A 27,508-nucleotide genomic window follows, 5' to 3' on the forward strand; every position below is an offset into this window, starting at 1 on the left:
CAGCTCCGATTTGACCCCTAGCCTCGGAACCTCCATATGCCACAGGTGCAGCCAAAAAATACAAAAACCCCTAAAACTCTTTTACCTTAGTTCCAACTAACAAGTACATCATGTTCAGCTATCAGCCACAAAAAACCCACAAAGCACACCCAAGGCAAGAGACACTGAAAAGGGCAGAGAGCATCAAGCCCTGACTAAGACACGACACAGATACTGGAATTACCACACAGGGGATTAAAACAGGTATGGTGAATACATTAAGGGTTATTTGGGGCAATGCAGACAATATACAAGAGCCAATAGATTATGTCGACTGAAAAAAAATGCACTACCTAAAAGTTGAAAATTACGTTTTATTTGGTGGATTTTCTGAAGACTTTGGCCCAGAAGACAGCTTCTCAGATAGCACTGAGGGACTGCGCCAAAGAGCTAAAGGAGGAGCCAGGATACACAGGGGTTTTGCAACAAAAACCAGGTATTCTTGGAGTTTCTGCTGTGGCACAGTGGGTTAATGATCTGACTTGTCTCTGTGGAAGTGCTGGTTTGGTCCCCAGCCCAGCACAGTGGGTTAAAGATTCAGCATTGCTGCACCTGTGGCATAGGTCACAGCTCCAGCTCGAACTGGATCCCTGGCCGGGGAATTTCCCTATGCCATGAGGGCAACCAAAAAAGAAAAAAAGACGTGGTCTAAACATTACAAGACTACTCTTAACAAAAACAAGACATCTCAGGTTAATAAATGTATTCCTTTTCTAGGTATGGGAAAATGTAGAGTCTGGGCTCATTGAAATCTTTCGTTTGATATGCGCCTTAACTATCTAGGGCCCTGCGCCCTGCTTTTCTCCAAAGCTTTTGTCCAAAGTGAATGCCCTCAGGGTGCACAGTTGGGGGATGGCTGCATCGGCTGAAAGCTTGATGTCTACAACATCCTTTGTTTACTGATTTGGCCGGCTGCATTCATCCACGGTTATCTAAGCAAAAAGATGGAATTTTTGAAAAGAATCAAAGGAAATGCTAGAAAACAAAAGCATCGTAAAGAAGGAAGAATGCCTGAATCAGGCTCACTCACAGAGCAAGCACAGCCAAGAGGAAAGTCAGCGAGCTTGAAGACAGCTAATAGAAAGTTCCTAAATTAAAAGGTGGAAAAAAATTCAAATTAAAAAGAACCAAAATGAACAGAACATCCAAGCAGGGTAGGATAATTGCAAAATGTATGGCATATGCATAATTAGAATAACAGAAGGAGAAAAAAAGAGAAAACCAGGAGGAAAATATTTGCAGCAAGAATGGCCGAGAATTATCCAAAAGCAATTACAGACACCAAACCACAGATTCAGGAAGCTCAGAGAATATCAAGCAGGATAAATACCAAAATATGTACGCCTAGGCATATCATATTAAATTGCCAAAATCAAAGACCAAATAGTTATCTTGATGGAAATCAGAAAGGAAGGAAAAAAAACACTGTACCTTCAGAGGAGCAGAAATAAGAAGCCAGATGTGACTTCTCTTCAGAAACCATACAAGCAAGAAGAAAACAGAGTGAAATATTTAAAGTGTTGAAGGAAAGACACTGCCAGACTAAAAGTCTATTTCCAGGAGAACTATCCTTCAATAGTGAAGGAAAAATACTTTCTCAGACAAGCAAAAATGGAGGGAATCAATCGTGACGGGTCCTCCATCACGGAAAATGCAAAGGGCTTGACGGAGAAAGAAAGTGATAAGCCTGAATCACAGACCAACACATACCCAGGAGAGAAGTTAGAGAAGGAATAAATAAAGGTAAAATACAATGTGTCATTTTTATCTTTCTTTTTTTTTTTTTTTTTTTGTCTTTTTGTTGTTGTTGTTATTGTTGTTGCTATTTCTTGGGCCGCTCCCGCGGCATATGGAGGTTCCCAGGCTAGGGGTCCAATCGGAGCTGTAGCCACCGGCCGACGCCAGAGCCACAGCAACGCGGGATCCGAGCCGCGTCTGCAACCTACACCACAGCTCACGGCAACGCCGGATCGTTAACCCACTGAGCAAGGGCAGGGACCGAACCCGCAACCTCATGGTTCCTAATCGGATTCGTTAACCACTGAGCCACGACGGGAACTCCTCATTTTTATCTTTCTTACCTGATCTAAAAGAAAACTATTTAAAGCAAGAACAATAACAATGCAAAGAATATGGATAAGAGAAAAAAAACTGACCCTAAAGTCAAAAGGGTAGGGAGAGAAGAACTGGGCATACTTTGCCATAAGACATGTTTACCACATAGCAAGCGATATACAGTGTTATCTGAAAGTGGACTTAGTTTAGTAAACAAATATATATATGCTAATATGTTGCAAACTCTAGGGCAACCGTTGAAAGACATTAACAAGCATAACTGATATGCTAATAGAGGAGATAAAACAGAATTACATCAAATGTTCGAAGCCAGAAAACTCAAAAAAAGAAAAAACAGATTTCACAATTAGAAAACAATTTCAAATATGGCAGATATTAATCCAACTCCATCGACCATCACTTTAAATCTGAATGGTCTAACTGCACCTGTTAAAAACCAGAGCGGCTAAAAAAAATCTAGGTTCAATTACACGTTGTCTTAAGAAATTATATAATGCCTAAATAAAAACACCCAGGTTAAAAATAAAGGAAGAGAAAGAAATAACACTCTAGTGCTAAAAAAAAAAAGAAAGAAAGAAAAGAAAAGAAAAAAAGAAAAAAAAACTGGACTAACTATGCTAATTTCAAACATACCAAACTTCAGACCAGAGGAAATCATTTAGAAATAAAGATGGACCCTCCTTAATGACCAAGGAGTCAATTCTCCAAGAAGACATAAAAATACTAAATGCATATGCACCTAACACGATGTTAACACACAGAAGCAAAACCTGACAGACCCCCAAGGAGAAATAGACAAACCCACTATTATAGTTAGAAGTTTCCCCGCTCCTTTCAGTAATGGACAAATTTGGCAAGAAGAAATGCAGTAAGTATACAGCTGAACTGAACAGCACTAAACAATCAACTTGATTTATCTGACACACTGAATATTCCACCCAACAACAGAAGAATACACATTCCTCCAGTTCATATGGAACACTGTAGGCCAGAAGACGCACTTTACCAAATTAAGAAAAACAACCGAAATCATACTACGTATGCTCTCACATCACAGTGGGATTAAACTGGGAGTCAATAACAGAAAGACAGCTGGAAAATCCCCAACTATCTGGAGACTAAACAGCACACTTCTAAATAACACATGGGCCAAGGAAGAAGTCTCAAGAGGAACCAAAAATATTTTGAACTGAATGAAAATAAAAATATAGCTCATCAAGATAAGCAGAAGTAGAAAATACAGTGCTTACGGGGAAATTTATAGCATTAAATGCATATATTCCAGGAGCAGAAAGATGTAAACTCAATGATCCAAGCTACCTCTTTTGAAAACTAGAGTAAGGAGGGCAACTCAGGCCTAAAACAAACAGAAGAGAAGCGATCGTAAAGACGGGAGCAAAAGTCAATGAAATCATAAAAAGAAAAACAACAGAGAAAACAAAAGCAAAAGCTGATTCTTTTAAAGATCAATCAAGTCGACCAACATCTAGTTAGGCTAAAACATTGACGGTTAAGATGAAACACAAGCGGTGTGAGCCTTCAGTAAGAAATGGCACGTAGGACTAACCTCAGTGCATTGTCATCTATCTCCTGTAGCCACCAGCAATGCAGTGGTTTGGGGGCATTGTCCCTGGGAATGTAAAGCAAAACAACAATCAAAAGAGAAAACATCTTTCAAGGAAGCAAGACGGCATGATTTCACGTAGGCTGTTCTAAACAGAGGCAGGGGAAAAGCTAGAGAACACAACAGCCTTGATGGGGGTAACACCTTCCACTTCTGTGGACCAGGAGGGCAGTACTTTATCCAGCCAGGTCATGCTTTTGGGATGGAAGTTGAGTGTGGTGGGTCCTATTTGTCCAAGTTCCCAGGGTCTTCACTGCTTCCTAACAGCTCACGCCTGGCTGCCTCCTTCCCTGCAAAATTCTGAAAAAGTGTCTGCCTTTAAGTGTTTCTCTTCACATTTTTCTCGCTGGCCATTTACGTAACCCTCAGAGGAGTCCAGGAGAATGAAGTCGCCTTAGTACGATTCTCTTTTCTTAAGTGAGTAAAACAGGACTGTTTACAAGAGGTTAAGGGCCTTGGCAGACGTTTCAAATGGGATGTGAAGTCCGGACGAGGATTCTAAGCTCCTGTCCCTGCGGTCCTGCTCTGTCTGGCCCAGGTAGTAACCACACCCACAGGGCCTGGACGTCACAGGGCCAGTGTCCCAGTTCCGACCTTACCTGTCATGACTGGGATTCAGGGGCCTGAGAAAAGCAAGCCAGAAAGAGTCCCCCAACACCTCCCCCTTTAAGAAAATGTCAGTGTTTGCATTGCTTCGTTTTGTTTAACAAGAGGGGTGCCTCCTCATTTATTCTCACTTCTCTTCAAATCTCTGCAGCAAAATGTCCACGTGAGAGACAGGATTATTTGCTAAAATATAGACGTGTTGCGTAGGAAATAATAAAATGTGTTGGGGGCGGGCAGGATTTACCACTCAGCACATTATTTTTAAACCGAAATAATTTATTTCACTATAACATTAAATAGGACCACAACTCTGAAAATAGACAGATGGCCAACAAACATATGAAAAAATGCTCAACATCGCTGATCATAAGAGAAATCCAAATCAAAACTACCATGAGATACCACCTCACACCAGTCAGAATGGCCATCATTAATAAATCCACAAATAACAAGTGCTGGAGGGGCTGTGGAGAAAAGGGAACCCTCCTGCACTGCTGGTGGGAATGTAAACTGGTACAGCCACTATGGAGAACAGTTTGGAGATACCTTAGAAATCTATACATAGAACTTCCATATGACCCTGCAATCCCACTCTTGGGCATCTATCCGGACAAAGCTCTACTTAAAAGAGACACGTGCACCCGCATGTTCATTGCAGCACTATTCACAATAGCCAGGACATGGAAACAACCCAAATGTCCATCGACAGATGATTGGATTCGGAAGATGTGGTGTATATACACAATGGAATACTACTCAGCCATAAAAAAGAATGACATAATGCCATTTGCAGCAACATGGATGGAACTAGAGAATCTCATACTGAGTGAAATGAGCCAGAAAGACAAAGACAAATACCATATGATATCACTTATAACTGGAATCTAATATCCAGCACAAATGCACATCTCCTCAGAAAAGAAAATCATGGACTTGGAGAAAAGACTTGTGGCTGCCTGATGGGAGGGGGAGGGAGTGGGAGGGATCGGGAGCTTGGGCTTATCAGACACAACTTAGAATAGATTTACAAGGAGATCCTGCTGAATAGCATTGAGAACTATGTCTAGATACTCATGTTGCAACAGAACAAAGGGTGGGGGAAAAACTGTAATTGCAATGTATACATTTAAGGATAACCTGACCCCCTTGCTGTACAGTGGGAAAATTAAAAAAAATATTTAAAAAAAAAAAAAGAAAAGAAACTGAAACTAGAAAAAAAGATAATCACTGCGAGTTAGAATTCCTTTCCTCGGCGTATTTTCCCTGTTTGTACACAAAGCACACATACAATTCAATCTCCCAGTTGTTTTTACTTAATGACAAATTATAAACAATTTCCCAGGCCCACCATCGCCAAAAATCTTATCAAATTAGAGCTGGATATTTAGTCAACTGTCTCTAGATGTTTTCCATTTGGGGCTAGTCTTTAAAACAAAACAAACAAAGAGCCTTTGGCCTCAAGTGCTTCTGTTTCTCCACACTGACTACCATTTCCTTGAGAAAAATTCCCCAAAGCGCATTGTCTGGAATCATTATGCAGTTGCAGTGAATAAAAATCACGCATTTTTCCTTAAGCCATCCCTTCCCCCTTAGGCCTGGAAATTCATTCCTCCTGCTGAGGCAACATGATTTATATTTAAATGCTTCCTGCTTTGCAGCAGGGCCCACTTCATCATTTAGCAAACATTCCTTGTAGCTAAGGTATCCTAGAATTTTCTTTTGTTAATTAAAAAAAAAAAAAAAATTTAAACCCAGGAATTCTTTATCTTACCAGCCCAGGTATTTACTATCACAAAGGGTAGTTATACTGCAACTAGACCGACTTCTAGATAAGCAATGGGGTGCAGATAAAGGACCTGGGGTCCATAGAAGGAAAGACAGACAGACATATTTAAACTTCAGTCATACAAACATTTGCAGCTTCCGGATGATTATTTTCCTCTAGCAGCTCAGCTAAGGGTTTTCGTCTTGAGGGGCCAGTTTATGAATGTCAGGGGTTTTAAAAACTACCATACGGTAGAATTTCAGAAAAAAAAAAAAAAAAGAGAAAACTTAAACTTTCAGGCAGGATCTTAATGTTCTTTCTTCTTCCTTTCTTTCTGGTCAGGAAGGGGTCATATGTAGAAGTTCCCAGGCCAGGGATCAGACCAGCACCGCAGCAGCAAGAGCAGTGACTACACTGGATCTTTAAACGGCTGTGCCCCAGGAGCACTCCTGTTTATTTATTTTTAATGTACTGCGTCGAGTTAAAAGTTTAGCACGATGAAGGTAAGTGTGCCAGGCCCTGTGCTGGGAATTCAAAAACAAGTGACAGACAGGAGTGGCCTGCCATTCACCTGAGCAGGTGGGACCCACAAAAGTGGGAGAGGCGGAAAGAGGTGGAAAGAATGCAAAGGCATGGAGGGAAGCCCTTAGCTCAAAGATGTTTTAATCACGCCAAGCACTCAAAAGCACCCTCATTTCAGGTGAGTTTCTATAGAACGACACCTCAGCTTTCAGTTGACTCTATGACAGTTACATTTTGTTGACATAACATAGGTGTCACCATCAATTCAGATTTTTCCCTTTTTTTTTTTTTTAATACTTTGGAGCCAACACTTGTTTCCAGGATTTTAAAATCTTCAGTTTTGCCCAGCTCACAGGCTGTAGGCATCTTGCCTCCTGAGTCCTGGAGTAAAAGGACGGTGACTCAACCTGGTGTCATCCACAAATGCCAGGGTGGTTCAGGGACACCGTGAAGGGGTCAGGCAGAGCTCCCAGCAAACAGCAGAAGCAGGAGCGGCAGGGTGAGCCGGGAGGACCACAGGAAGGTGGAGATGAGCCTGGGATGCAGGGAAAAGCAGGGGGTGAGTGGCCCGGGGTACCCCGGGATGCCCTGGCACCTAGGGGTGTGGCCAGTGACCACAGAAAAAGCAGTCGGCCAGGAATGCCGGCCAGAGAACAGAATAGGCCAGCGAAAGGAACACATCTCGAAGATGCAGAAGGAAAACATGGGCAGCTCTGAAAGCGAGGATGCAAACAAGGCAGGCGGGGGATGCCAGGAATGAGGGCAGCAACAGTGAGGAGGCCAGCTAGAGAAGGCCCCCTGTGGGGGGGGGGCAGGGGAGGAGGGGCTGACAGGCTGGAGGCAGCACCCTCCAGCTTTCCTGGTCAAGGTCAGGCCCGCAGCAGGCGGCAGGATTCACCAAGAGGGGTCACGTGTGGGAGAGGATTCTCCCAGCCCAATCCCCACCAGGCATCTAGTGGTGGAAGATTTGCAGGTGCACTTGACCTGATCCCTGACAGTGGGCAGCAGGCAGGGAGAAGCCGGCGTGCAAGGGCAAACGGGGTGTTTGCTGTGAGAGACAGGAGGGAAAATGAGGAGGGCCTGCAGCAATTAGCCTGACACAAGGGGGAAAGCCAAGGCAGGCGCCAACGATCACAGAGTTTTATAAAGAAAAATGTTAAGTGCCTCCAAGCCAAGCCCCTCACCTTATATATTAAACATGAAAGTCCAGGGACCTTGACATCTGAATTGACACTGAATGGAGTTAGTGCAAAGGTCAACTCTAAATAACACAGGCTGTGGAGCAGAGGATGGGCCCCTGCACAGAATCTCAAGCATCTGGTACTGAATCCCAGAGAGACCCGCCCAGTGACAATAAACCAGGCACACGTCAGGCCGGATACACTCCTGGCAGGCCCACCAGCACTGGCTGTGCCCAGACCCAGGGCAGCCACGTCCTAGGAGGGGGCGGGGCCGGTCACAACTGGTAGGCTGGTGTCAACTGAGAAAGTCCCTTTGGATCAACAGTCGGAGAAAAGGTAAGGAGAACTGCATCTGTAGTTCTCAATGGCCTGGGACCCACACAGAAAAGAAAAGGGAGAAAAAAAAAAAAAAAAGGAAAAATAAGCAAAGGAAATTCACATCAGTAATACAGTTACCTCAATATCCAGTCAAATCAAAATCGTGTCCATGCATCATCAAGGTCAACTGCATTAATGAGACGGTCTGCATTCTGTTTTTCACACTAGATCTTAGAAACCAGATGCTTTCTACACTCAAGGCACAGCTCGGGCAGGACTGGCCAGGGTTCAAGGGCTCAACAGCCCCAGGGGGCCAGTGGCTACTGCTGGGCAGCCCAGCCCCTTGCCCCCCGCCCCTCTGCCTGCCTGTGGTTCTCTCCTGCTGCACCTGGAAGAGGTCCTGCCCTCCCCGGAGAGGCCCTATCCCCCAGGTCCCAGGCCCCAGCCCAGGGCCTCTCCACGGCAGAGCTGGTCCTCCGGGAGAAAGGCTGGGCCCGCGGCACGTGGCCGGGGACCGGCAGAAAACAAGGTCACTATCAAGGAAGCGTGGCTTCAGGCCAAAGGAAAAGAACCCCAGGGGCGATTAAAGTATTAACAGATAAGACCTGTTCCCCGGCCTCTCCGCTGCCAGAAGGGCACATGCATTTAAGGACAAACCGAAAACATCTCCTTCGGAGGCTTCGTCACATCTGTACATGATGCAGCCCGGTACCTGGCCTAGGGAGGGGCCTCAATAAATACTTATGAGCATAGTGAAAAAGCATGCGCCTTAAATTGGAGCTATTTCACAAATGGGAGAAATAGAGAGAAAGCGATGTTGCTGGATGGGAACTCCTATGTCTCCCAACTGGTTATCTTTACTAGGATGAAACGTAGAATTTATAAAATTGCAAACAGTTAAGAGGTAAACTCTCCTAACGATTGCTAAACACTGTACCCCATCTTGTTCCAGAAAAGCCCCACCAGCCCCCTCCCCGCCCTCTCTCCGTGGCTTCACCCTCCCTGCTTCTCCTCAGTCTGCCTTGGAACCCCCAGTGAATGGATGAAATGAATACAAAGAAGGAACGAATGTGATCGTTTCTGCACCGGACTCTTTTCAAAAGGAAAAGATGCCTATTAAGTTCAACACATATTCACTGAGTACCTACTATGTGCCAGGCATCACGCCAGGTGCCCGCAGGATACAGAAAAGAACAAGACAGGACCGGAACTTCCTGGCCCTTGCTGCACCCCAAACCACGAACAGCCACGGGCAATGAAGCAGGGTTTGCGTGACACCAGCGAGACACCAAGAACACTTATGCCGCATACACTTTGGCCTGGCTCTCATCCCGTATGGATGTTTGCTTCTCAAAGAAGAGCAGGTAAGAAGCAAAAACAACGTACTAAAGTGCAGCCTGGGAGTTCCCCCTGTGGCTCAGTGGGTTAAGAGACCCACAGAGTCTCCATGAGGATGCAGGTTTGATCCCCGGCTTTGCTCAGTGGGTTAAGGATCTGGCATTGCTGTGAGCTTCAGTTTAGGCTGAAAACACGGCTCAGGTCAGGTGTTGCCATGGCTGTGGCGTCGACCTCAGCTGCAGCTCAGGCCTCAGCTGCAGCTCCAATTTGACCCCTAACCCGGGAACTTCTATATGCAGCAGCTGCTGCTGTAAAAAGGAGAAAACCAAATAAATAAAGTGGTCTGGCCACGCAGCCCACCGGGAGTGTGTTCCCTGCTCTGTCCTGTCTGGTCTGCTCAAGGACATGCCCCCTGCTCCCGAGGCCTCTCATCTTCTCAGCTTTTCTTACCCCCAGGAGTCGCCACCCAGCCCAACGCAGTGGGATGGGAACAGAGGCCACCATGATGCTCCTGGGAAAGGTGGTTCTTCCCTGATAATAAAAGATGGATGGACACCAACCACCCCACCTCTCCTGCTACCTAAACGCGGATGTGAGTGCAGCCTGGAGCCAGCTGGCCCCCGGGGCCCAGGGCAGGACGGTGCAGCTACAAGGAGACCCTGGTTCTCAGACCCGCTGTCCCCCCAGGCCTTGTCACCGAGGACACCGGAAGCATTCTGTTGCTGACCGAACATGCAGTAACATACAAGCATGTGCAAACACAGATGACATGGTACTGGTAGATGGGCTGTGGGCTGAACTGTGTCCCCAAAAGATATGCGGAATCCCTAAGCCCCAGCATCTGGGTACGTGACCTCATCAGGGTCCCTGAGGATGATGAGGGCTTACCCCAAGGTGACCGATGACAAGCCATTCTGCCCATCTTAGGGCAACAAATATTCCTTCAACCTGATGTCTTGTAAACAACGAACATCTACGGCTCACAATTCCTAAGGCTGACCATCTGCGATCAAAGTGCTGAGAGATGCAGTGTCTGGTGAGGGCCTGCTTCTGGCTCACAGTCCCGTCACTGTGTCCTCGCGTGGAGAGGGGGCCAGAGAGCTCTCCGGGGTCTACACTGTAAGGGCACTAATCTTGCTCACGAGGGCCCCACCCTCACCCCTCATCTAATCCTCTGACCTCCCAAAGTCCCCATTCCTAGCAATGTCACATTGGGGGTTAGGTTTCAACACAAAAATTTGGGGGACACACACCCAGGGGCTCTAGCATTGCCCCTCTTCCCAAGGACAAGAGGGAAGTTAGGAAGGTATCAGTGAGCAAGACTTGGGGGGAGTAGGGAGAATAAATATTGAAACAGGCAATGTCTTGGGGTTCCTGCAGCTGATGGAATTAAGACACCGTTTTCTTTTCTCTCCTCCATCTGGCCCACCCTCCAATCTGCCTCCCACAATGTCTCAGTTCTCAGGGCCCCTGGCTATCTTAGCTCCGTCAAGACATGAAAAAGAAGCCACTGATCCCTGCAAAGAGAGCCAGCTCTGTGTCCTCCACACCAGGACAGGGACCGCGTCCCCACTGCCAAGACATCAGGAAGACATAAACAGTTTTTGCCAACAAATTCGGATCCCGAGGCACCCACTCTGAAGGTCTCGGGGGAGTTCTTTTCACTCCATTATCTTAGGACTGTTATGCCCAGCACATGTGTGGCAACCGGGCTGTCAGTTAATTTATGGGACTGTTTGTTTCTTTCCGTTCTCAGAGGTATCACAAACAGCCGGCCCCCCAGGGTTTCTGCAAAAGCCATCACACTTCCCAAAGCAACGCTGTGCTTGGAACACACAGCCTACAGGATGCTTTTGCAAGCAAGCTGGCACCATGGACCAAGAAACAGATTCCTCAGAGACAGAACCTGCTCACCACTGTGGAGTATGGGCCCTCTAACGGCTCGGTTCTTCGGTTCTTTCACGGGAATCAACAGGACCCACTCAACCCTTTCCAGGAACCCCGACCACCTCTCTACCCAGAGCACCTCTGCCTCTCATCAGCAAGAGCCAAACTCCCGAGGCTGATGGAGCCTTACCGCCAGCCCCGCTCCCCAGCATCCTCAGGAACACATCCTGCTGGGCCCCAACCTTTGCCCCCTTCCATGCTGCCCAGAGCACCCCTCCTCCACCCGGCCTGTCTTCAAGGTCCCCCCACCACCACTCCAGTTTCCACCTGTCACTTCCCCACTGGAGTGTCTGTAACACACTCCCAGATGGGCACATTCTGGCCCTGGGGCATCCCTGTCTTCTTGTCCTGCCTCCCTCCTAGGCCCTGAGCATCGCTGGCCTGTCCTCCCCTGCATCCCGGAGTTCAGGCCATCTGGCCTCCTCCAGCCAGCCCACACAAGGCTCGTTGCCTGACCCCGGATCTGGATCATCTGCTGTCCACATGGCCAGGGGCCCAGGACTGTCCAGCCGGGAGCCCCACATCCCAGGCCTCCCGGGCCACAGGCAGGGTCCTTCCCTGCAACACAAGGCAACGCTCCCAACCACTCTGTCTACTCACAGCCCTGCGTGTCCTGCCCCGTGGCTCCACCCAAGAAGAGAGGTGTCTCTGGACAGGCTCAGAGCTTTCTGCGCAGCAGAATGTGAACCCAAATCTTCTTCTTGGGAACCTGCCCCACGTCCCCTCTTGGGCCAGGTTTCTCTACCTCGGATTCAATCACTGAGCAAAAATGCACTTAGAGAAAGCCTGATAGGCCCTGAGGGAGTGCAGAAATGAATTTGCTCCCACCCTTGTGAAGCTTAGAATTTCGTGAAGACAATGATATAATTACATAAAAATTAGATTGGAGAGGTCGAAGTGCAATTACAGGTTCTGAAAAAAAGAGTTGCTGGGGAAGCAGCTGGTAGAGAGAAGAGTCCCCAGCACAAGGGGGAAAGAGGAAGCTTGGGCCTGGAGGGGGCAGAGGCCAGGCTTTAGCCCCAGGCTTTAGACCTCGTCTGTGAGACACCAGTGCTGGAGGGCTCGGCCTCCACGGTCCCCACGCTGACGATTCCAACTTTAGGAATCTGGCGCATGGACGTGGTGGGAGAACATTCCAGGGCCCAAGTGTGGAGGCTGCGGAGAGACCAACCTGGAAAGTTTAGCTGGAACTAAGCGGGGAAGAATCCAGAAAGACCTCTCCAGGGGCACACGTAACAACTTAAAAAGCACCATGTCTCGGCAGGGAAGTGACCAGAGGTCAGCAGTCTGCCTGGGGAGGGGACCATGGACACTAACAAAAATCGTCCCAGGAGAGTTAAACGCAGTCTGCAGAAGTCTGGCCTCAGAACAACTGCTGCAAGCCTGTTTCACCTCGAGGTGGAAGAGGCCCCTAACACAGGGGTCTGTGCACGTCCCGCTCACAGGCGGGGGAGAAGGCACCTCTCTGCTCAGCAGGTGCCTCTCCTGCAGGGGGCATGGGAAGGGGGAGGGGTGGCAGGGGGCGGCCTGCGGTGCTGTTGTGCAAAGTGGGAGAGCCTGCAGACAAGCCAGCGCAGAGGGCGAGTGGGGAGGACACACACATGGTACCACTGGCCAGGGACCACGTCCCAGGCGCAGAGACAGACCACCGAGGATGCCTCCCTGGCTGCCTGAGTGGCTGAGGGCCAGTGGCAATCCAGGAGGTCTTCTATTCTCCTTTGATGTGGCCCCCACAGCACCCCCTCCCGCCAGATCACCTTAAAACACTGCCACCCCAACATCAAACACAACCCCGTTTCAAAGGACTGCTTGAAAACTGGCTGCCTTTGGAAGCCACAAGCTGTCCCAGGAAACCCACGTTGCAGGAGGCGTCCCCGGGACAGACAGGAGCCCCGTTTATCCATTAGCCCGAGAGACAAGACTCCATACCCAGGTCTGGGTTTGCAGTCCTCCTCCGCCCATCAGCTCTATCTGGGGTCTTGCCTGCAGGGCGGGGCTGGCAGGAGCAAGGGACCCCCAAGCCTCACTGGCATCCTTCGCTGGGGTCTGGGGGTTCAGCTTGGAGCTTTCCCACTGCAGACCTGGCTGCGACTGCCTGGGGAGTCACGGCAGCCCTGCTGAGGTGACCTGCAGACAGAGGCCGGCCGTCTGGCTTATAAAAGCCCCGGCTGTGCTGGGTTTCCTCTCTTCTCCCCTGAACCCCGACTCTTCTACCAAGCAAACCAGGGGTGGGGAGCGAAGAGGAGGGAAGACTTCCAGGACAGAGCCCATAACCAAAGAATGGGAGTCCCCCGAACTGGCGGGACCTTCCAGAAGATTCCAGAAATGAAAGCAACTGCGTTACACCTGGGAGTCTTGGTGTGAATAGCACAGAGGGGAGAGTCGGGCTGCCATCCAGCAGGACGGGGCAGAGCAAGGCTGGCTCAGCCCCACTGTGCCAGCCCTAAGTTCCCTGCCCAGCCCCGGCAGCTTCTTTCTGTTTCTGGGCCCAGAATGTGACCCTGACCTTCTCATGTGCTCGGCTCTCTGGGATTTGTCCTTCAAGTCCCCACCCGGCATCACCGGCTCTGGCAGCAGACTCCTCGCCCAGCCCAATGCACGCCGAGCCCAGTGCTAGAACAATCTGCGACTAGCTGCCTTCCCCCAACTGGACCGTAATGTCCTCAAGGTCACAGAATAATAGATCCTTTTCCATGGGACTCTGAGTTCCACGCTGGCTTCAGCAGGGACCACATATGACCTTGGGTGCTGCACCTGCTCCTTGCCCCGCCCCTCCTCTGTAGTCTGGGGACAGCAGCGATGCCTGTCCTATGGGCTGAGGGAGAACTGAGGCCACTCCTTCAGCACATGGCAATGGGAAAAGCTACTGGGTTTTTGGTTTTTGGTTTTTGTACTTTTTAGGGCGGCTCCCACAGCATATGGAAGTTCCTGGGCTAGGAGTCAAAGCAGAGCTGTAGCTGAGGCCTACACCACAGCCACAGCAACGCAGGATCCGAGCCTCATCTTTGACCTACACCATAGCTCACGGCAATATCACATCCTCAATCAACTGAGCGGGGCCAGCGAGCAAACCTGCCTTCTCCTGGATGCTAGTCAGGTTCCTTTCCACTGAGCCACAGTGGAAACTCCCAGGGGAAAAGTTACTGTTGATGGAAACGCCTCCTGTTTCCTGACCCTCCAAAGTCAACCTCCTAAGTCAAACTACATGTTGGCTGACATGCTTCTTCGTGCCATCCAGGAACTGCTGCTTCTCTATAACACTGCATCCAGCTTGTCAATGTGCTCCTTAGAGAAAGCCCTGCTCTCTGCAAATATAGGCCATTCGGGAAACACAATCCAATTCAGGCTTCAGATTCCAGCAAAGAAGGACAATACAAACGCTCGTCACCAGGGAGCCACCCTCTGCAAAAAGCCCCATCTCTCACATAGCATCTTTGAGAAAAAGCCATTGTTCTGAAAGTGAAAATAGAGGTGGTCTGGTTTCCTTGCAAAAATTCTTAAAAATGGCTGCTTTGCTGAGTAGCCCTGAAACACTGTTTCTCCCGGAAAAGAGCAGCACATTCTTATTTTGAAATCTTGGAAACCGTGCAGACCAACCCGTTAGTTTCATAGTTGAAGGAACTGGGGCCACACAGGGAGGTCAAGACATGTGTCCAAGGTCACAGAGCCAGATGGAAAAGCTGTACAAGCTCTGTCCTTCAGCCCAAATCCCAGCAGGTACGTGGACAGTTGCTTCCATTTAATTTCTTCATCTACTTAAGCAGAGGTACTCATGTGTGTCAGGAATGCAGAAACAAGGGAGAGAGGAGGGTGGTGGGTTCCAGAAATGATGGCCTCAGATGACTCTTCTCATCTTAAAGGGAAGAACCTTCCGCTTGGTTCTTGGATATCCAAGGTAGGAAAGTGGCCAAGTGAACACAGACAGGGCCCCCCTTGGCTTGAAGCATCCCACTCTCTGCCAGCCTCCTGGCTGCTTTTGACCTTCCACACCCCAGGAACTCAGGGAGGGAAGCCTTGCCCTGGAGAGTCTAAGACCTCGGAGGCAAGTGGCTCCAGACCCCCAGACCCAAGGGCAGCTGACCCGTCTCCATCTCCCCTAGTTCAAGGGTGGTGCAAAAGAAAGAAGAGCAGACCCCTGGGAGAGCTGATGCCAGGCCTGGGCCAGCCACGACCCCTGTGTGGCTGGGGTCCCTGGCCTCTCCCTGCCAAGCCCACAATATCCTCAGCCACAATGGGCAGGCGCGGCTGGGGATCCATGATGACCAGCTAGCTCTGGGGCACACAGGCTACGGGGACAGGCTTCCCCCATCTCGACACCAGAAAGACTCTCAAGAGGGAGGAGAAAGTGGAACAAAAGGCGGTGGTAGGGCCAAATTATGAACCACAGTGGAAAAACAGGCGACGTGGCTCCCAGCGTCTGGCCCTGCCCGCCGTCTGGCTGAGCCGCACGTTCCCCCACTGAGCGCCAGCGGCTCCAGCTAAAGTGTGTGAGGGCCCTTCCAGTTCCCAAACCACATCAACCCACAGGACAAGCAGCACGCTCAGGTGACAATCTGGATGCAGGGACCACACAGGAGTGAACCCGGGGAACTGGAACACGTTTACGGAATGTAGGGCTTTGAAAGTGCCCTTGCAGTTTTCATACCCCCATCTTCAGGGCCCACGGGCACTACACCGTTCCTCTGCCCGCTGCTCCCCCCACCTGAGTTCACCCTTCATCAGCTCCCCTTCCAAGGGTACTGACATTTCAATCAGAGCAGCTTTCAACAGGATTCCAACTGTAATTGTGCTGGATCTGGAAACTACCCCCTCCCCCCATTAAAATGAGGTCATTTCCATCCAGGTTTCTCAGTAGGTTCTCAATCCCTGCCTGACCTTTGATAAAGCGCGGAGGTGGGAGCCCGTGCTGGGACGAAAGGCCGCACACTCCACATGCCTTCTTCACTCTAAAGCAGTGCTCCGCTCACTCTCCTCCAAAACCATCCGTGACTCTAAGAGCAACAGGATCGAGTTTAAAGCGGGCCCGGAATGCCCAATTTCACGATTTACCCTCATCTGACTACTCTGGGCATAGTTCCTTTGCACTCTCTAAAAAAATAAGAAAAGCAAAAATTGAAAAGGCCCTAGAAAACCTCAAAAGACCAGGTCATCCTCGGTACCAGGAGAGGGATTCCAATCCCAGGGGCACTGGAGCTGCAAGTGCGGGAAAGTTCGGGGCACACCCCTGAAGTTCCATCCCCTCCTTCTGCTGGGCAGTTCCCTCTGCCCAGATTCCTTCTACCACCTGCAACCCGCCCCACCTTCAAGCATGGCTCTGTCACCCTCCTGAGCAGCAGCCCAGACCCTCCTCTCCGGGCCTCGCCCTCCTGGGAAGTCGCCCAAGCTCCGCAGGGTCTGCACCACCTCATTTTCCATCTTACACTTTTCAACACAGCTTGTCTGCCGGCTGCCCCTGGCCGGTGCACTGGAATGTGTCCTTATTAGATCCCCAGGCCCCCCTCCTAGGAAAGCGCTTCCTTCCCACAACAATTGAGAGCAAGACCAAGTGGGGTCTGTTCCTGGCTCAGAGACCAGAGCTCCCTCCCCAAGGGTCAGCAGGATTCCCTGGGCCGCCTTCCCCACCTTAGGCCTGGCACAAGGCAACTGTGGGATATTTTTCTAGTGGGTTTATTATTCTTCTTCTTCACTGGGAAGAGGGCAGAGAGAGAACTTTTGTCGTGACCAATCACCCTAAGACCTGCCTATGGAGACCATCAGGGTACAGAAAGTAACCCCTTTCTCCCCATGCCTGACCCTACGGCTCCCGGCTCGCACGAGTTCCCAGGGCTGGGTGCCCGGGATGGTGCAGGGGAGTCGGGGCATCACTGCCTGCTGGTGGGGTGCTTAGACCAACAAGGAAGTTTCTGCGCACCCCTTGGGAGAGGACGGTTTGGGAAGCAGGGAGGCGGGCCACTGAGGTCACTGGGCATCTGGACATGCACCGCCGAGCTCACAGGGCACCCGCCCACTCCACCAGGCTGACCTTTGGCCGCCTCCCCGCTCCCCAGCAGGTCGCCCTCGCCAGACCTCCTGGAACTGGGCATGAGTCCTGCAGCCCCCAACCCAGAGCCGTCCCCGCCCGCCACCTCTTCCCCCTGACGGGCCGGGGCGCGGGCACATGCCGATGCAGAGCCAACGTGTCCTCGGCCCTGGGGCCACCGAGGGGCAAGGCCAGGGTGGCGCCCCTGGCACGGACCCGCCATCGCCCCCGCCCGATCCCCGCGCCCGAAGCCGGCTCGGCACCGCCACCTCCACCGGGCCCCTCGGCCGCGCCCAGCTCCCGCGAGACGGACACAAAGGGGACGCGCGACACCCACCTGGTCCCGCGCGGCTGGGGCCCCGGGGCCGCCGCTCCTGCTCGGCCGCGGGCGGGGCTCCGAGCTCCGCGCCGAGGTCCGCGGTCGGGTGCCTGGGTCCGCGCTGCAAGTGGGCCGCCCGCGCCGCCCTGCCCGGAGCCGCCCTTTATTCCCGCCCGCCCTCCAGCCGGGGCGCACCGCCCGCGGGGGGAGAGTGGGCGGCGGCGCGAGCGGCACAAAGACGCGGGGCGCAGAGGCTCGGCCCGAGCGCCCCCGCCCGGCGCGCAGCGCCCCCTGCCGCCAGCCCGCCCGCCCGCCGCGCCCCGCCCTCGGCCGCGCAGGCCCGGGGACTCCCGCTCGCCCACCGAGGACCACGGGGCCCACGCCGCCCAGGGGATCACGAGGCGCCTCGTCCGGCGGCGGCCAGAAGACCGTCCCTGAGGCGGATGCTCCGGGGCCTCAAGATGAGCCAGCTCGGAGAGTAGTGGGTGAGCCCCAAACACGCTTGGCCGGCGGTAGAAACCCTCTCCGGCTGCGCAGGAGGCCAGGGCTCCAGTCCTGCCACCGACCAGATCGGGCCCCCTAGAACCTCGGCCTGATGCCCTGGCATGTGAGGACCTCGCGATGAAGGCTGAGGGCCTTGCTGTGCCAGCGTCACATGTCTTTCTGCCCCACTCCCTCATCGCTTTGAAGGATGGAGGAGAGGGGGCAACTTGGCAGTCCCTCCGTTCTGTGGATTCCAGAGTTCCTGGCACAGCAATTTCTTTCCTATTCTTAGGGTTCCCAGCTTGTTAGAGTCCAAGATCTTTGAAGGTAGAATTTTCCTGTAAGATTTATCTTTGCCACTCCCTCTGGTAGAAGTTACCCAAGCGCTAAATCATGTGTCTCAGGCATGCAGAGTTGAACAGAAATAACCGGTGTGTATGAAGAATGCTTTCTTCAAAGGAGACGCTCTTTTCTGCAGAAGTGAGGGGAAACCCACATCACAGGTCCCTTCCTCGGCGCCCTCCCTCCACAGCCTCGCCTCTGAATTCTGATGCATCACCTACCAGCCGCGTGACCTTAAGTTACTTAACTTTGTTGTGCTTCCATTTTCTTATCTGAAAAATGCAGATCTTGGCAGGGATTCAGTAAGGCAGATATGCATAAAGAAGTATCGACGTAACTGGAAAATGTTCAGGATTCACTCCATCACCCTTAGCTGTTCCCTGTCTCATTTTCCCCCAATTAAACAAGATTCCTAACTGTCTTGACATTCTGCATAATTTGTCTTCCTCTACTGCATATACATCTTTAAAAAAAAAAAATCACAAATCCATCTCCTCTACATTGAGCAGTTATTCTGGTAAATATTTCCCTCCCCCAAATATGAATGAGCATTTCTGATGCCTCTGTCAAATTCTTTGTGCAAATGTCATCATTCAAGCAAAAGGCACAATGGAAAGAATCTTACCAGCACTTGAAAATGACAATAGTTCTGCAGAAAGGCCTAAGCTTCACAGAAAATATAAGCCCCACCCCCGCCCCATCCTCTGCTTGTGGTACCTGGGAGGTAGGGGTGTGATACTCCTTGTGAATGAGTGATTCTATGAATGAATGAGAGGATGGCAGCAGACACACAGGGAAGGTGATAAATGGGTCCGTGCTGAGATGCAGATGTTTCTGTGGTAAGCAGGGACATTGGGAGTCAAGTGGGGAGGAAACAGCTGAGGCTGCCCCGGGAGTGATGAGGTGCACACACCAGCCTCTTACCCACCTGTGCCATTGAGACTTGTACGTGCTTCCCCGGGGATGCGTGTGTCTGTGTGTGTGCATGTGTGTGTACCTGTGACTTCCTTCCCACGTGTGTTTGCGGCCATTAACACGACTGTTGTGGGGGACATGGGGAAAGAGGATGCCACCCCGATGATGCCATTTGCATCAGGCCATCCAGGGCATCTCAGATGCACTTATTCTTCCTGGAGTCTTCCTAATCCACCAGTGCCTCCCCCATCCCCAGATTCCTGGTGACATTGTATAATAGTGTGTCTCCATGCTGATCATGGCATCTGTTACACTTCTCTCTGATTATCAGGTCATAAGATTCTGCAGAACAGCCATGAAGTAATTGTTGTGTGGGGTTTCACATGGGGCCTGTGCAGCCTAACTGCCAGAGTCATCTGCTCTGAGCTGTGCTGCTGAACAACCTTCCTGGTCTCTCAGATAAGCAGCCTGTGTTTCTCAAGGTCACGCCCACCCATCACTGGATGGTTTTCAATCCAGTCCTCTGCACGGGTCGGGGCTCTCAGCCATCTTACCCAGATGTTTTCAGGGGTTTTTTTTTGGTTGTTTTTTTGGCTTTTTGGTTTTGTATTATGGTCGCACCTGTGGCATATAGAAGTTCCCAGGCCAGAGATAAAATCTGAGACGAAGCTGTGACCTACACCACAGCTGCAGCAATGCCAGATCCTTAACCCACCGTACCACATCAGGAGCTCCTCACTGAGAGCTTTGTCATATCAAGCTCATTTGAAAAGATACCCATGGTGTTTGTGACTGCGGGCAGTGGGACTCATCACCCACTTCTGAATATGCCCCTCCTCTTTGAAGACCTACTAAAGGCAAGGTTCTGTGCTGGATGGTTCTGTTACAGCCAGGGGCGCCCCTTCCAGGGCCCGAGCGTGGCCTCCTGTCTGACACTGGGAAATGCATGGTCTGAGGAGACACAGGGGCTGACAAAGCGAAAGCCTGTGGGGAAGGGGCGCCCAGGCAGAGAGCAGCAAGGGGGAGGAAACCCCGGAGAATTGCTCGCCAGTCTCTGGTTTTATGGGAATGGGGTTAGTTTCCAGGTCTTTCTGGCCAATCGTCTTGCTCAGCCCATACTTGGTGTGACTCAGGGAACCAACCAAGAAGTTGGTTCTGGCACCAAGGATCCTGGGAAGTTAGTCGTCTCCTCCCTCCTACGGGCCCCTGCCAACTCCTCCCGGTTGGCCCTCAGGGCAGCACCTTCCCCATCAGGGCCTCTTGTTGTGACACAACTCCTGCAAGTGGCGGGGATCTGCCTGACCCAGGCGGGCGGTTTCAGTCAATGGTTTCCTAATAGTTACGGCCAGGGAGTCAGGGCCGCAGTCAATGGGCCGGAGGCGGGCCATATGGAAATCCATTCCCAGGTTTCTCCTCGAGGTACCAACTCGGAAGAAGCTCAAGATTCACCCTCTTGGCTTAAAATAAAACCTTTTTTAGACAATGGAGGATGCATACACTCACAATCACATTCTGAAGGCACAGAAATGTCACCTTTCTTCCGTTTGTAAAATTAGCTTCAATTCAGTTCCTTATTTCTAAAGCATTACTGGCAATCAAATGTCAGTTGTGGTTCTGATTCGCTCTCCTTAGAGGCACGCAGGAGTCCGGCGGGGTTTTATGTCCTGGGATATGGGATGTCAGCTATCATCCTCAGCCCATCACCCGGTCCACCGGGGCCGCAGGCAGCCTCCTCCTCCAAGCCCTGCGTCCCTTTCAAGCAGGCTGCGCTCAGCTTCTCTTCCAGGTGCAGCGCTCCCCCCAGGCGATGCCAAGAGCCTGCCACTCTCAGGGCTTCTTGGGAAAAAGTCTCCTGTCCAGCTCCTGCCTTCCTTCCCATCAAGGCCTCCTCTCCTCCGCTCCCAGCCTGAGTGTCCCCAGTAAACTTTTCTAGAGCAGAGTATCCACAGAGGACATGCTGAGACCCTGTCTTCAGACGGCTCGGGCTTTGGCTCTGAAAACATCCCCGTGGAGCTAGAAAACAGTGCAAGACTGGAGGTGTTTTCCCAGAACACCTGGAGAGAAAAATGCAAAGAAGTAAAATCTACCTTATTATCACTGTAACATATGTAGTCAAAAAAACAAACAAACAAAAAAAAATCCCCCCAAAAACAAAGAATAGGCAGTTCCCATTATGGCTCAGCAGGTTAAGAACCTGACACAGTCCCTGTGGGGATGCAGGTTCTCTCCCTGGCCTTGCCCAGTGGGTTAAGGATCGGCTCCGTGGGTGCATGTCGCAGATGTGGCTCAGATCCGGTGCTGCCCTGGCTGTGGCCTAGGCCTCAGCTGCAGCTCTGATGGGACCCCTGGCCTGGGAACCTCCATATGCTGCAAGTGAGACCTGTAAAAAGAAAAAGTAAATAAAGACATTTTCAAAATTAAGAAAAAGAAACAAAGAATTACATCTTAAGGGAGAAAAACAAAACTTCCAGAAAGCAAGTGCGAGTGAAGGGAGACTTGGTCCTTCTGATCACCTAGCATCAGCACTGCTAGGGTTGAGTTGAGACCCCCAAACTCTACGATGAATTTCTAAGCCCTACCACCTCGTGATATGACCTGATATGGAAATAAGGTTGGTGCAGATGTAACCAGTTGGAACGGAGTAAGATTGAAGCAGAGTGGGCCCCTAAGCCAGTGTGACTGGTGTTCTCCTACAAAGAGACAAATTTTATTTTATTTCATTCTTTTCTCTTTTTTAATTTATTTGCTTTTTAGGACCCAGGCTAGGGGTCAAATCGGAGCTGCAGCTGCCGGCTTTCCCCACAGCCAGGGCAACTCGGGATCCAAGCAGCTCTGCGACCTGCACCACAGCTCACGGCAACACCAGTTAACCCCTTGAGTGAGTCCAGGGATATGACCTGCATCCTCATAGAAAGTAGTTGGATTTGTTTCCACTGTGCCACAACAGGAACTCCTACGTGTTTTTTAATTTTTATTTTTTAGGGCCATTCCTGCGGCATATGGAAGTTCCCAGGCTAGGGGTTGAATTGGAGCTGCAGCTGCTGGCCTACACTCCAGCCACAGCAAGGCCAGATCTGAGCCGCATCTTTGACCTACACCACAGCTTGTGGCAGCACCAGATCCTTAACCCACTGAGCGAGGCCAGGGATGGATCCTGGGTCCTCATGGATGTTAGTTGGGTTCTTAATCCACTGAGCCACAACAGGAACTCCTTTATTTAATTAATTATTATTATTATTATTATTATTATTTAGAAAGGGCAAATTTGAAGACAGACACACACACCGGCAGGATGCCATATGACGTGAAGGCAGAGATGGGCCGATGCCTCCACAAGCTAAGAGTCACCAAGGTTCCAGCTGACCACAGAAGCTGGGAGAAGGCCCGGAGCAGATCCTCCCTCGGGGGCCTCAGGAGGAACCAGCCTGGCCAGTCCCTTAGTCTCAGACCTCTGGCTTCCAGAACTGCGAAACCACAAATTTACGTCCTTGAAGCCCCTCGGCCCAGAGTACTTTGTTTGAGGAGGCTTAGCTCACAGGCCACTAGAAGGTGCCCTTGAGTGATGACAAGGTAGAGAAGAAGCGTCACAGCCAAAGTAAAAATGCCATGCCAGGAGGGCAAGTAAACGGAGTTTACTAGGTTCCTGGACACGTGGAAGGCTTTTCCTGGCCTCCTCACAGAAGGGAGGAGCGCCTGATATCCTGGTCCCCACTATCCCCGGAACAGTGGGAACAGGTTCTGGGCAATTAATAAATCCCCGCCATCCCCGGAACAGTGGGAACAAGTTCTGGGCACTTAATAAATCCTCGTGGAATGAAATATGGGAGTGATGTCTTCCACGACTCTCTGCTGACTCGGTCTTCTCTACGGCTCAGGGGCACATGCCAGAGACTTCACGTAGACAGCCACTTAAAAAATATGCACAGCCAAAAAGTGGAGACTTAAGTTTTATTTGGGGCAAAATGAGGACTTAAGCCTGGGAAGGAGCATCTTAAGTAACCCTGAGAAAACTGCTCTGAAGAGACGAGGGGGGCGTGGGGCTAGAATACACAGGAGTTTTGCAACAAAGGGCAGGTAGTGGAAACAAAAGATGACTGTTAATAAAAAAGATAAAATTAAGGAATCTATTGCTTTTCTATGTAGGCGAAGCTGCAAAGGTCCGGGCTCACTAAAAGTATTCATTTGTGGGATTTTTTTAAATTTTTGACTTTTTTATTTTGTAGATTTTTAATGTTTCTATTATGGTTGATTTATAATGTTTTGTCAATTTCTGCTGTAGAGCAAAGTGACCCAGTCTCACACACACACACACACACACACACACACACACACACACACATTTTTTTCTCCCATTATCCTCCATCATGTTCCATCACAAATGACTAGATATCATTCGCTGTGCTTTACAGCAGGACCTCATTGCTTCTCCACCCCAAACACAATAGTTGGCATCTACTAACCCCAAGCTCCCAGTCCCTCCCACGCCCTCCGCCAAGTTTTATTGAACTACAGTAATTTACATTGTTGGGCTCATCGCTGCTGTGCGACAAAGGGATTCCATTGTACACGTGCAGACATCCATTCTTCCTGAGATTCTTTTCCCTACATGCTATGCACACTGTGCTCTATGGAATGACTGCATCATTCCTGAGACGTGCACCTCAGCTCCCTGGGCCAGGGTGCTGTGCTTCCTTTCACACCCTGAGTGTCCAGGGCTCACCCCCGGGAGTGGCTGCCCTCTGCTGGCCGTGGGACAGCAGGTGTTCTTTGCTTCCTTCCCGAGTCCCCTCGGGGCTCACCGGCCCACCCTTGGGGTGGCTGCAATTTCCGATGACTGTGACATCCTTTGCTTACTGCTATGGCACGTGATATTTATTTCTCATCGACATTTAGACCAGAGAGACAGTGTAGCCTCATCTTTTCATTTCACACATAGACACACTGGGGTTTAGAGTGGCCCTTGACGGTCCTGAGATCAGTGCCAGCTGGGGACACTTGCAGTGCTATTACTCAAGATCCTGGCTGATTCAGTTATTTCCACATTTTATTATATTGCTTTTCTATAATAATCAAAAGGATGTGACCCTTGTGGCTTGACAGGATCTTAAAAGGCTTTTTCAGTTCTGAAGGAATGATTAAATTTCTCTCGACATTAGATGGATGTGATTGTGGGCAGACCTTGATGCTCACTGAGTACACACGTGTTTCTCCACGTTTCCCAGCCTCCTGCAGTTCGGAGGGGGCAGGTGACTCATTTTGTCCCCTAGACTGTGGGAAGGACTTCTGGGCTGAGGCAGAGGGAAGGATGACAAGACTTCTAATGGGCACGTCCCCACCACAGTGATCACACAGCCACTTGGCGACGCGACTGGGCCCCACAGTGAAATCACAGGTCCCTGGGTGGCTTCCTGTTAGGACAATTACTGGGAGAATCTACACTTGCATATGCTAAGCTATGACTATCTAGTCTATGCTCACTAGTGCATTCACTCTACACTGTGTGTTATTTATTTTTTTTTTTTAGGGCCGCACCCACAGCTTATGGAAGTTCCCAGGCTAGGGGTCAAATCAGATCTGTAGCTGCCGGCCTACACCAGAGCCACAGCAACACGGGATCTGAGCTGCCTCTTCGACCTATGACACAGCTTTTGGCAACAACAGATCCTTATCCCACCGAGTGAGGCCAGGGATTGAACCCACATCTTTATGGTTACTAGTTGGGTTCTTAACCCACTGAACTGCAAGAGGAATTCCCTCTTTCCTGTGTCTTAATGAGAGTCCAAGTTTAGTATCAAGTAAGCAGAGTAAATTATCAAGTCTTAGACATGGGAGCGTGTTTGAGGCGGTAGTCAGGAGCCAGGAAGGAATTGGGGTATCTGAGAGGCAGAAAAGCAACATGGCGAGGAAACCAGGAGGGATTCAGAACAAGCAGCATGGCACAGGGAGCTCATCCCTCAGGGGTGGTCGCAGAGGTTTAAGATAAAGGCTGGGAGGGAACAGGACCTGATGCTCCATCCACTGAACAGGGCTTGGGTGGGATTTGGCAGGTGTAGCCGTGGAGGCTCTATGCGCTGGGCAGACTCATGTACAGGGCCAAGGCTCTCCCTTCCCAGTTGCCTCAGCTGCTGGGAGTGGGGTGGGGGGGTTGACAGCGCACCCCCAGGGAATTACCCTGTGCCAAAAGAAGCCGCCTGCCCAAGTACACCCCTTTCTGCAGGCAGTGCTTCCAAGTACTGGTCCACTCGAATTTAAAGGCCTCCCCGGTTGCCTTGGCTTGGGAGATTCCTGAAGGATCACAGCCCAGAGCTCCAGCAGCTGAACTCTGTGGCAACCTCCTCCCAGGGCCCCTGCTCCCCCAGGTGCCATTCCTGGGTCCTGCCAGCCAACACCTCCCATCCCAGAGCTGCTTACCAGGGAGCTGACCCCGGACAGGGTGAGCGAGCAGCGGGAAGTCCCAGCACAGCCACAGAGGGTAGGACCCCCAAATCTCAGGAGAGTCATCTGGTAAGGCAATGCGTCTGTCTGCTGGACGTGAGAGTGGCCCGTGGGCTTGGGCCAGGATCTGCAGGGGTTTGGGGGCCACCTGTGCATGGACAGCTCTAGGCGACCATAAGGAGCAAGAACAGGACTGAGGGCTACCAGAGTTCCCGCTCTGGTGCAGAGGGTTAAGAATCCGACTGCAGAAGCTCTGGTCCCTGCGGAGGCTCAGGTTCAATCCCAGGGCCCCAGGAACTTCCATATGCCTCAGGGGGTGGCCATAAAAACAATAGTGATGAACGGGGAGAGGGGAGGGAGTGGGAGGGACTGGGAATTTGGGATTAGTAGATGCGAACCCTTACATTTAGAATGGAAAAGCAGTGAGGTCCTACCGCACCGCACAGGGGACCAGATCCAATCTCTTGGATAGAATGTGGTGGGGGAAAACATGAGAAAAATAATTTATATGTGTGTGTGACTGAGTCTCTTTGCTGTACCGCAGAAATGGACACAACGTTGTAAATCAACTACACTTTAACAGCAACAACAAAAATAAATTAGATGGTAAAAAAACAACAACAACCGGGGGCGGCAAAGACCCTTTTTGAACCTAAACGGACTGAGAGTGCCCTTTAGAGACTTTCGTTTCTGTTTGTGTCTAAGAATCCTTTGATTTCTTTGTATTGAAATTTTCTTCTGCTGTGATTTTAGATACTTTAAGTAGATTATTCCATCTCCTTAAAGACAGCCCATTAACCTCCCCCCAACACACACATCCCTGCAACACACACACACCTGCACACACTCACTCACACACCTGCAAGCATGCACACACACCTGTGCACACACACGCACACACACACCCCTGCACACACTCACACTACTGCACACACACACACCCCGCTGCACACACACCCTACCCTCTGGACAGCCTGAGAGACCCCTCCAAGTTTCAGCCCTCAGTTCACGCTGATGCCTCGGTGCCCCTCTGTGACTCCTTGAGGCCACCAGTCTTTGTGCCTGTCCTGAGCCCTGGCACTTTCCTTACTCTCTTCGAGGGCAGCTCTGGCACCATGCCGGCCTGAACGCCAGGCTAGAAGGAAAGGACGCAGCTTCCTCTCTCCCCCCGCATCTGCGCCTCGGGTGCGTGAAGGTCTCATCAACGCTCGTCTCCCCATTCCTTCCGCTCCGCCTTCACTGAATCTGTGTTCCTGTTGCACGTAGGGCTGCATCTCTGAGAACTTATTCTTAGAAAGTACAGGGTCACAGGTGAGGCCACACCCCATTTCCCCGAAAGAAGACACACATTCACACCATCTAATCATCAAGGGAAGGCTCCGCAGACTGAAACAAACAACAGCAGACAAAGCCTGGAGACACGGAGTCTTGGTCCTGCGGGAGGCTGGGAGGCGGACACCCCACTCTCAGAGCCTGGACCCCGGGCCAGGCCTCCTCGGTGTTACTGATCAGTGGTCTCTGCCACATGAGGCCAGCGGAAATCGCTCGCCTGGGACCCAGTCAGCCAGCACCTCGAGCT

The 27,508-nt window shown here is 50.9% G+C and overlaps 1 protein-coding gene across 9 annotated transcripts in view; it reads right to left on the reverse strand.

Moving 5' to 3' along the window:
* The window catches only part of RNF144A (ring finger protein 144A), a 121,224-nt gene extending 102,207 nt beyond the window's left edge, over nucleotides 1–19,017 (reverse strand). For 3 of the 9 annotated variants that reach the window (XR_001307920.2, XR_002342882.1, XR_002342881.1), the window contains exons 1-2: nucleotides 17,773–19,017; nucleotides 3,683–3,745 (exon numbers count right to left, since the gene is read on the reverse strand). The gene's annotated coding sequence lies outside the window, so the exon portion shown is untranslated. Of the gene's footprint in view, nucleotides 1–3,682; nucleotides 3,746–16,291; nucleotides 16,636–17,772 lie in introns of those variants that run through there. The other 6 variants (XM_021087902.1, XM_021087901.1, XM_021087906.1 and 3 more) reach the window with 4 other exon arrangements.

The sequence above is a fragment of the Sus scrofa genome, chromosome 3, assembly GCF_000003025.6.
Source record: "Sus scrofa isolate TJ Tabasco breed Duroc chromosome 3, Sscrofa11.1, whole genome shotgun sequence".
Taxonomy (NCBI): Eukaryota; Metazoa; Chordata; class Mammalia; order Artiodactyla; family Suidae; genus Sus; species Sus scrofa.